We start from the raw sequence: 10,005 nt of genomic DNA, 5'->3' as shown, positions 1-10,005 counted from the left end.
TGTCGCCAGAGGTAAAGTTAAACCACATTATTATAACAAACTCATTGTGAAGCTTAGCTCACTCCACCACCCCTTAGTGTAAATATTATTGTTTGTACGGAAAAAAATGCATTTGGTCCTCACATGTCCTAAAAAATGAGGACCTTAGGAGAGCAGTACTCCCATGCAGCTTCCCAAAAACTAGTAGTCGGATGATCAGAATGAGTGCAGCGATGCTGAAACTCCATTGCTCGATCAGAGATCTGAGATTTGAATATTTGAAATTTGATGAGCAAGAGAAAAATGAGAGATGTGAGATCGCTGGAAGATTGAAATGAATGAATGAGAGATTTGAGATTGCTGGAAGATTGAAGAAAATGAGAGAGAGACACACAGAGAGAGAGAGAGAGAGAGAGAAGAGAGTGAGCACAAGAGGATTGGATGAAGGAAATACGGGCAGGTAGTATGACACACCTGAACCCAAATTCCAGTAGGCACCAAAATCAAGGTGTGTTAGCTATCACTCGGATGGGTAACGAAGTCATCATATGCATAAAGTATAACTAAAATCATCAACTGATAAAATTTATCGAAAATTCAATAGAACTTCCCTTAAAATAGGGATAAACCCAAATTAAAACACTTGTAGAAAATAACATATCAACATATCCCCGTAGTGCCATAGTTAGTGGGTCTTTGACCCTTAGTTATATACACAATAATAGTTCAGCGTATAGTTGTCTAATACCAATTTACGGATAACGTTGATTAGATAACCTAATCAATAAGGATGTAAGCGCCTAGAAGGATGCCTCGACGTCAAAGATGCTCACATTAACTGCTATTGATTCCCGTATACACTGTGAACTAATTGAAACATATATACATATATAAATAAATAAACATACATACATACATACATACATACATACATACATACATACATATTGAGCTGATACTTTCCGGTGGAAGTATTCAATATCATCTACACACCATAACTAATGAAAGCTGGATAATATAATCATGTCATTGCCGAGTAGTCTCTAGGCAAAGACAAGCGGAGAATACAATTGTAATCATGTCATTTCCGAGAAATCTTGAAGTAATGACAAGCTAAGAATATAATTGTGGTACCCAAATGCACATGTAAGATAATATGTATAATCATCCACTAGTTGTAGCTAGTGGAAGCTGAAAATATAATCATGTCATTACCGAGTAATCTCAAGGTAATTACAAGCTGAAATGACATGTCCACAATGTGAACAAGCTAGAAATACTCATAAACATGCAAGTTGTGTCCTATGGCCGTGAACGTGGTACATTACTCTAAGTCTCTACGTGTTTATGCGTGCCACAAGATAGTAGTGATGAATCCAACGTTCCTAAAATCATCATCGTCACAAATCATAACTTATAAATCTGGTAATGTCTATCCTAAAATCAAATCATAAAAACATCACATCCCAACTCGGAAACCTGGTACACTATTTTATTTTATTTAATCTTATGACTACATTTAACTTTTGAGTTTTGTTCCAAAAAAATAAATAAATAAATAAATTTGAGTTAGATTGCCTATGTATCATGTGAATGGATCAAGCCATACGTAATCCACCACTTTATTAATTTCAAAAAAACATCTTTTATTTGCAATGACTTTCAATATCTAGTCACACGAATGTACAAGTTCTATAGAATAATTCTACATAATTCCCGGCTCTTTACATCAAACTATAGAATATCATTGGCGTTATCCCGTCATACTGGGTAACCACCACTACCGGATGGTGTTGTTCTGTAGTTCTCGGTTTGAATTGCTGTTGCGATTCTCCCCACCTATTTGTATATAATATTCTCTGAATCTCGTCACCGCCCCCAGCTTCTCCAAAAACCTCGATTACAAATTGCTGCAATGCTGGAGGAACACCAATGCCATACCTCACCATTTCTTCCAGTAAATCCCGACTTGGATCAAGTGCACCTTCATCGCAAAGCCTCCTGATCACAGCGTCGTAAAAACTGGCATCTGGTTTTGGATCTTTTTCTCCCATTTTCTTCAGAATCTGTGCACAATCTACTACCTTCCCGTTCTCAATCAATTCATTGAACACCCTATTACCCAGACAAGCAACCACTCGCAGGCCAAGCTCCACCATTCTACTAAATATCTTAAGAACATCATCTACGCTCTCTACTTTGAGATATGCATCGATAGAGTCCTATGCGTCGTGACATCCGGGGCCAGTGACTTCGAGGACAATTCTGCAAACAGTATCTCAGCCTCCGGTAACATCCCGTTCTCACAGTACCTAGCAACGATATTATTATACCCCGCAACGTCCATGGAAAAAGGCTTCGAATTCACCTTTGTCCCAACCTTCTTAAAGGTGGCAAGCGCCTCGTCGCACTTTCCAAGCTTAAAACACTCATTAACCATTATATTAAAGGTTTCCGAATTCAGAGCCTGGAAATTTGGCTGGGTGTGGTTATCCAACATCTGGTCGAACAAATCCCAGGCCTCCTTCTTCTTCCCATACTTCAGCAATACCTCCAAGAGAACATTACAAGTTGCCGGGGCCATCCTAAACTGCCTATCAAGCAAGGACTTATACGACTCCATCGCCTCCTTCTCCTTCCCCCGGTTGAAAAACCAATCCATTAACGTTGAATTCACGACCCCATCATAAACCAAACATCTCTCCTTAAGCTCATAAAAAATCTCAACAGCTTTCTCCAAATTCTCCAAATGCAAGAACCCCTTAATCAAATTATTATAAACCAACGAATCCGCTCCATGGCCCTTATTCAACATCTCCCTCAACAAGTCCACACCCTCGCTGATCCTCCCGGCATTGACCAGCCCTTTGGTCAAATGCCGGTAAGTCACCAATGAGGGACTGAAGGGGCAATTTGCAATTATATGTCGATAAACCTCCAGGCCCGTCTCATGATCAACACGACCTTCATCACAGTAAATATTGATCAAGTTATTGTAAGATACAATGTTAGGAACAATGGTGGAATGGTTGAAGAAGTAGTGGAAGAGAGTAATAGCGTCATTGTACCTCTTCGCGCAGTACATTGCTGCCACGATGGAGTTGTAGGTGAGAACAGGTGGGACGAGTACTGGAGAAGACAGAGTGGAGGGCCACTTCGGAGGCGGCATCGAGGTCTCCGGCATGTATGAGCGACTGCACGCGGTTGTGGAGGTTGAGGCGGGGGGCATTCGGGTCTCGTGGGAGTGGAGGGAGGGAATCCCGACGGAGGGCGTTGAGTGGGGGGGCTCGATTCGGCGTTGGTGCTCACTGGCGGCTTCTTCGGCGGAGGAGAAAGAGAAGGTGCGAGTGGGAGCAGGGGTGAGGTGGGGAGGAATATTAGGGTTAGGGTTATAGAGGGGGAGGGAAAAGAGGGATAGGGTTGGTGGGGTGGAAGGGCGGCGGAGAGAGCGGAGGAGCTGGCGGTAGAATGACATGGCTTTGCTCCTTGCATGTAAATTGTTGTCGTTGTTTTCACTTTTAATTTTTTTCACTTTTTGTTGTTCTTTCTTTTTATTTGTTAGTTGTTTTTTAAACTTGTTGAACAAGATATCAAAAGTTAAAAATATTAATAATCCAAATAATCAAATCTATAATTTCAGCCATTTTTTAATTTCTAACCATATATATCCAAACAATGGAATTGCTAATTGATTAAATCCTGCAATTTCAACTTTTGTCATTTAGAATGTCTATGAAAAATAAAAATTCCCGATCCAAACGAAATGTTAACTTTTAGAGTTGAGGATACCAGTGCTTTTACAAAGGCCAAAACAGCCTGTTAAATGTGTAGCGACAAACTCATTAACATTTCAGGCCTAGCAAAAACACTCAATAGGCGGAAAAACACTAATTGCGATAGAAGTAATAACACTCACTTTTATAACTTCTAAAGCTTTCCCTTGCAACAAAGATAAATTAGAGGGAAGAAGATCGGGCATTGAAAGACCAATATCTGTACCTTTATACACCAGCACTGATAGCAGACACTGCTCCACTCTTTATGTGAGGTGATGCACTGGTGAGATAGCCCATTATCTGAATATTATAAAATAATCAGTCAATAACATAATCAAGAATAGTGATGAAGCAGCATGCACTGGATTACTTGTCAAGAACTTCAACTGGGATTAGTGAACCCTTCCATATTAATTAATTTCTCGTAAGCTCCATCTGAACTGACACATGATGGATCTCTCAAGCTAACACTTATTTTGAGGAGCACATCGTAAGCTGCCTCCCTGACTGCTTCATCCTTGGCCTACAAATCAAGAAACACTAAATATTATTAACAGATCCATTGTCATGTATCCAGAAAGTTGTACCTGGTAATTAGCCTCAAAAGCAAGTACATACAGAAGATTCATAAGGCTCATATTCTAAGTCAGACTCAAAATTCATAGAGTAAGCTTGGCAACCTCAATGAGATGGAACAACGCAACAAGAGTAATAACAAAGGGATGTGTCACAACATTAAGCGAATCATCACTATTCTACGCATAGTTCTTACATCTTTTAACTTGAGTATGATCTCATTGAGAATAAGAAACCATTTTGAATTTTCCACCTCTGAGTCTATCTGCAAAAATCTATTACAAAGGTTAAACAAACTATTCAATTGACCACTAATCCCACAAAAACTCTCACAGTTGCACATGTGTGGCAGAAAAAGAATACACGTTTACACAGAATAACTACAGGATGCTGACAAAGTATCATTAGCATGAGTTTAGCATGCCAGATTGACGTATCAGAAAAATACTGTATTGAGAAACTTTTACTTTGACGACATGAACCAATTAGAAATGATTATACGTATACAACCATAGCTGGTAAAAAGCTTAAGACCTCAGATACTCAAGAAATTATGCCAAGTTCTTTGATGTAAATTGACAAAAGTCATGGGCTCATGCGCTTGGTTACCAATATACAAACAGGTTTATTAACAATATACAACCATACCTCGTAAGTCGTAACACAAAAATTTTTAGACCTCGGACACTCAAGGAAGTGATGCAAAGTTCTTTGATGTAAAATGACAAAACTCATAGGCTTGGTTAACAATTTTCCCCTCGACACTGCTTCCATGTCATCTTTCCCTGCCTTCTAAAAATGCACATATGCACGTACATGACAAGGAACGTCTCTGAAACAAACCAAGACTTCTATACGATATTAAGACAAAGGCATGACTTCAATATTTCTATATGATAGATATGAATGACATTTTTAAACAGATAAATCTGACCTTCAAAGTATGAATCATTAAACTCTGGAAACTAGCAAAACAACTCCTTAGAGATATGATATCAACGGGAGATCTCAAACCAAGTAGCAGATCAATCAATTCAGCAAACCCAGACGAACAGAACCAATCATGCTCCTGTATTAGTTCAAAACAAACAGGGATAAGGAACTTCAGCTGTGAACATAGCAAGAGCATTACCTATGAAAAATTTAACAAAGATGAGAATGCAAACCTCTAGAATTCTGCTCAATGTTTGGTATGCTTCACTAATGGCGATCTCATCATTGTTCTAAATACAAGGTTAAGTTATAAACTTAGAAATAAAAAAGTAACAGTTACAATACAATGTATGAACAAAAAAACATGAAAATTTTAAAAGAATCAACTGTATACCTGTGAAGTATCTTTAGCAAAGGTATAGATTAAATAAACAAGATCCTCCTTGGCTCCTTTAACAAAAGAAGATGCTAATTCCATCATCACGCATCTGTAGGAATACAATTTAGACCAGTTATTAAAAAAAAAAAAAAACAATTTGATGTATCATCAATACAATTATCACAAGGAAGAAATAGTCATCGTAGTTGCCTCAAAACATAGAAGTCTCTAGCTTACCGCAGAGCATTTTTTCTCTAGTACTTAGGTCGTGTCGTTCTTCACCGGCCAATGCATCAGCCTGACTCTTGACCTTTTCAAGCTCATGACTACCATCTTTGAACTGGAACTTCCTGAGCAACGACATGAAAATCTTCTTGGCATTGGAAGAATCAGTTACTGACGCCAAGCATCCTATGGCATCCTGGAATTAGAATACAAATAATTTGAGTCAACATGAAGAAAGATGAGACAAATAATATGTGAGTCAGCACTCAGCATGGAGAAAAAGAATATACATAAGATGACCATTTAATCTAGGTTTGTCAATAGTTGTCCAAAGTTTCTGAATTAACAAAGCACAGCACAAATTGAGGACAGTGAACCAAACCTAGTTTTCCAAAGCATTTCACCTAATTGAAGGCATTATTGTCCTTCATAGTAAAACAAACCAGCAAAAATCCAAGTTGGTTTGAAGCATGCTAACAATTTCTGGCTAATTAATGAAGTCTAAACAAGGGACGAATGGAGAACCTTTAAATATGAACGCTTCTCAGGGGGTGAATCAAGAAATACGTCTGAGAGCTATAAGCAGCTCAGAAGAACATGATGTCAAAGCCTTAATGTTTCTGGTAGCAGTTTTCTTTGAATAAGTGGGTATGTTGCAGAACTCTAGTAAAGATTTGTTTACTGCATAGGAACTTGTGTCACCAGCACCATCCTTTTGATCAAGTACACTTTTGTTCTGATTCACAATAACCTTGACATCAAATACAAAAAAATATAATAAGAAACGTGAATACATTAATAAACTTCAAGCGAACCATTTGAATTCTAATTATTATGAAGGAGGCATCACCTGCAAGGCAACTGCAGTATTTTCATGCATTAAGGAGTCCTGAAGAAATGTTACTAAAATCTCAGCCAACGGCCAAAACTTGTGGCATATATCAGTGGGAAGATTGGCAGAAAGCAGGTAGCAATCCCAACAGATCACATGCATGAGCCTGTAGGTCTTGACTGGTTATTAACTTTTTAACTGGAAAAGGAGGAGCAAAAGAAAATGTAATGTCCAGAAATGGGTGATTTATGTGAAATGACACATTACATTTTATTGAAGCCAATGAAAAGTAAAAAAGGAAAGAAGAAAGAAAAGGGTTTGTGACAGAAAAATTTATCCTCACTTCATTGAACTTGTATCCCATAGTTATAAAATCATACCCAAAAAGGGAAAATGCTCATCTCATGAAAAACTTCCAGACTGATAAGTACAAAATAAAATGATCCCAGTTCTTGTATGGTTCGACTAAACTCTAGCAAGACTTCCAGTTCACACTGTCTTGTATGGTTAAGTTTTCGTTTTATAAAGTTGTCTAGTTTCCAACCTAAAAATGATAAAACTAAAAAACAAAAAAACCTGTAAGCAGGCCCAAAAGTATTTTCATGTTATATCTCTTTATACTCATGTCATTTGGATGTCTCTTCTAATGAGTTGAATGGCTAGGCTTTAAATTGAATTGTATATCATGAAAAGATGAGAATCTAGAGTTGCTGGGAAACATTCTATGAGAGCGAGGAAAAAAAAACAATGATAATAAGGGGGAAAAAAAAACACTCAACAGAAACTCTGCAGATTTTAGCAAAGAGGAAAATTTGAAGTTGTCTCCGGGAGCGAGGTGCTTCAAGTTTTATGGTTTTGTACATTACCATTATTCGAGGAGAAAAAATATATGTACGCCAAGAAAAAGGCTGAACAGATGGAGACTTGAATCATAAAACTAAACCCTGTTGTAGCATTACCGCAGCAGCACATAAATCCAAATATGCATGTGTAGCCTGTTAATTTTGTTCACAAATATGAAGTCTGAAGAAAATACCTTGACCACTGGCCCGACAAAAGGATTTTGCAAGAGGCATAATATGCTCCATATAGTAACCAGTGATGCTCCAACAACATAATCTTTCAAAATAGGTATCAACCAAATGTTTGAACTGGTGAAATCGCTAGCATTGAGAGATATAGGAACAAGTTCAAGTATCCTCTCAGGTCCAATAGCAATTACAGCAGTTCCAATACATTTCTGAAGCTGCAATGATAAAAGAGACATCAATCATTTTAAAAAATTTCACCATTACAACGAAGGGTTATGTAATAACATCCTCAGACATGGCATTGTTTCTCAACCCGATAGATCAAATATAGTTGAATGGGTGAGGAAAAGTAAAACAAAAAAATCCTTAAACACAGACCATATAGTGGGTAATCATATGCGTGCGACAGTGTATAAAGCTATCAGGCCACTGGAATGGAAGCTAAAATTGCAAGGGTCATTAAGTTGGCAAGCTAAAATTGCACCAAAGCCCTATCATTATTGCAAATGTCAAATATTTCCATTCAGACTTACATGATCGGCATTAGATTTATCCCCATTAGCAAGGGTCATTAAGTTGGCAAGATTGAGAAGAATATTTCTCATATAGATATGTGAGATTCCTCCTATAACCAAAAATACAAAGTAATAATTAGAAATTGACTTACAAGACAAAGAAACAACGTAAGATACAAATTAGTGAAATAATTCCAACTACTTGGAGAACAAAACCGTAAAGTTTGATTAGTTCCAGAAACAGAATAGCACAACCAGAACAATTAATTGACAAACAATTGTTATAAACCGAAAGAGTGCAAGGTCATGAAATTAGCTGCCAAAACTGCAAATTTATAAATTAAATAACACAAACACTATCAACAAATGCATATGTTTTCAACAAACAAATACGATAACTAACTCAAAAGTTAGCAAGACATCTGAGTTTAGCATTCAACCAAACGAATAAAAGAAATAATAAAGATCTAGCTATGTAGTAGTCCTATAATCATATCGACTATGTAGTAGTTCTATAAATCTTTTGTCAAAATAAATCATGCAAAGCCCTACCGAGCTTGAGGAACAATGCAGATATAACACCCAAAAGATGCTCATTTGGCACTCCTTTACAAGTGCTAAGGGCATCCTAAAAAACAGTACATATTGAAATTAGTGCACTTGCTTTCATAGTCTCGTGTCCTTCGTCATCGGATGGTTGGCTTTCACCCACCAGCAAACCTTTTTTATCCACAAATTTGCTTATCAGATCTCTAAGAATATCTGAAGCGTGTGATGCAGTGCTAGTAGGCCTGGCAATTATTGACACGATCCGATAATCCAATAGGACACGATACGAAATTAACAGGTGTTCGGAACAACACGATAATGAATCGGATCGTTATCGGATAACCCGATAAGCACCTGTTAAGATAACGGGTTGGTTCGGGTATACACGTGAGTAACATTATACACGATAAGCAAAATATTAATTTTATAATTTTATAACCCTAAAAAAATATTATAATAATTGTATATATTAATTTAACAATTTTATACTCCTAAAAACTACAATAATTATATATATATATTAAATTAAATATTAAAAATTGGTGACCGCTGGATCGGCTTAAATATACATACCATTCAATTTCTTAAATGTTATACGTATAAAATAAATAAATTTAAATCTACTTAACAAATAAATAAATATGTATATATATAAACACCATTGAACTTGATGGGATACAAATTCTACGAAACTAATTTGAACAATGCAACCGTCAAACTTGTTTGTATATGCATCGAGATCGCATCAGCAAAAAATCGCAAAAAACAAACATTCAGAGATCAAGTAACTGGACAAAACTTTTCGACGGTTCAACGAAAAATCACGATTTAACGGTTATTTTAACTCCGATTTTGATAATTTTTTATAGCTACACTCCTTGACCCTATATGAATACAATTAATAAACGCGATCTTCAATTTAAAATATTTACACTAATGGATACCACAAAATTTTATGTTATACTTAATGAAAGCATGAATAAACACTTAAGTATTAGTGAATCTATTATTTTGATGGGATACGCATTCTACGAAACTAATTTCAACGATCCAACCGTCAAACTTGTTTGTATATACTTCGAGATCGCATACACCAAAAATTGCAAACAATAAACATTCAGATATCAAGTAACGCGACAAAACCTTTTGACGGTTATTAACGAAAAAGCATGATTTAACGGTTATTTTAACTCCGATTTTGATGATTTTT

General features: G+C 36.7%; 1 pseudogene; it reads right to left on the bottom strand.

Moving 5' to 3' along the window:
* Nucleotides 1-1,585: 1,585 nt before the first annotated feature.
* On the bottom strand, nt 1,586-5,399 carry LOC103946531 (annotated as a pseudogene).
* Nucleotides 5,400-10,005: the final 4,606 nt, after the last annotated feature.

Source organism: the organism of the source record quoted next, unplaced genomic scaffold (genome assembly GCF_019419815.1).
Source record: "Pyrus x bretschneideri cultivar Hongxiangsu unplaced genomic scaffold, Pyrus_bretschneideri_v1 Contig9, whole genome shotgun sequence".
NCBI classification, from domain to species: Eukaryota; Viridiplantae; Streptophyta; class Magnoliopsida; order Rosales; family Rosaceae; genus Pyrus; species Pyrus x bretschneideri.
The sequence above is the reverse complement of the archived record's forward strand: the minus strand, read 5'-3'. Positions and strand labels throughout refer to the sequence as shown.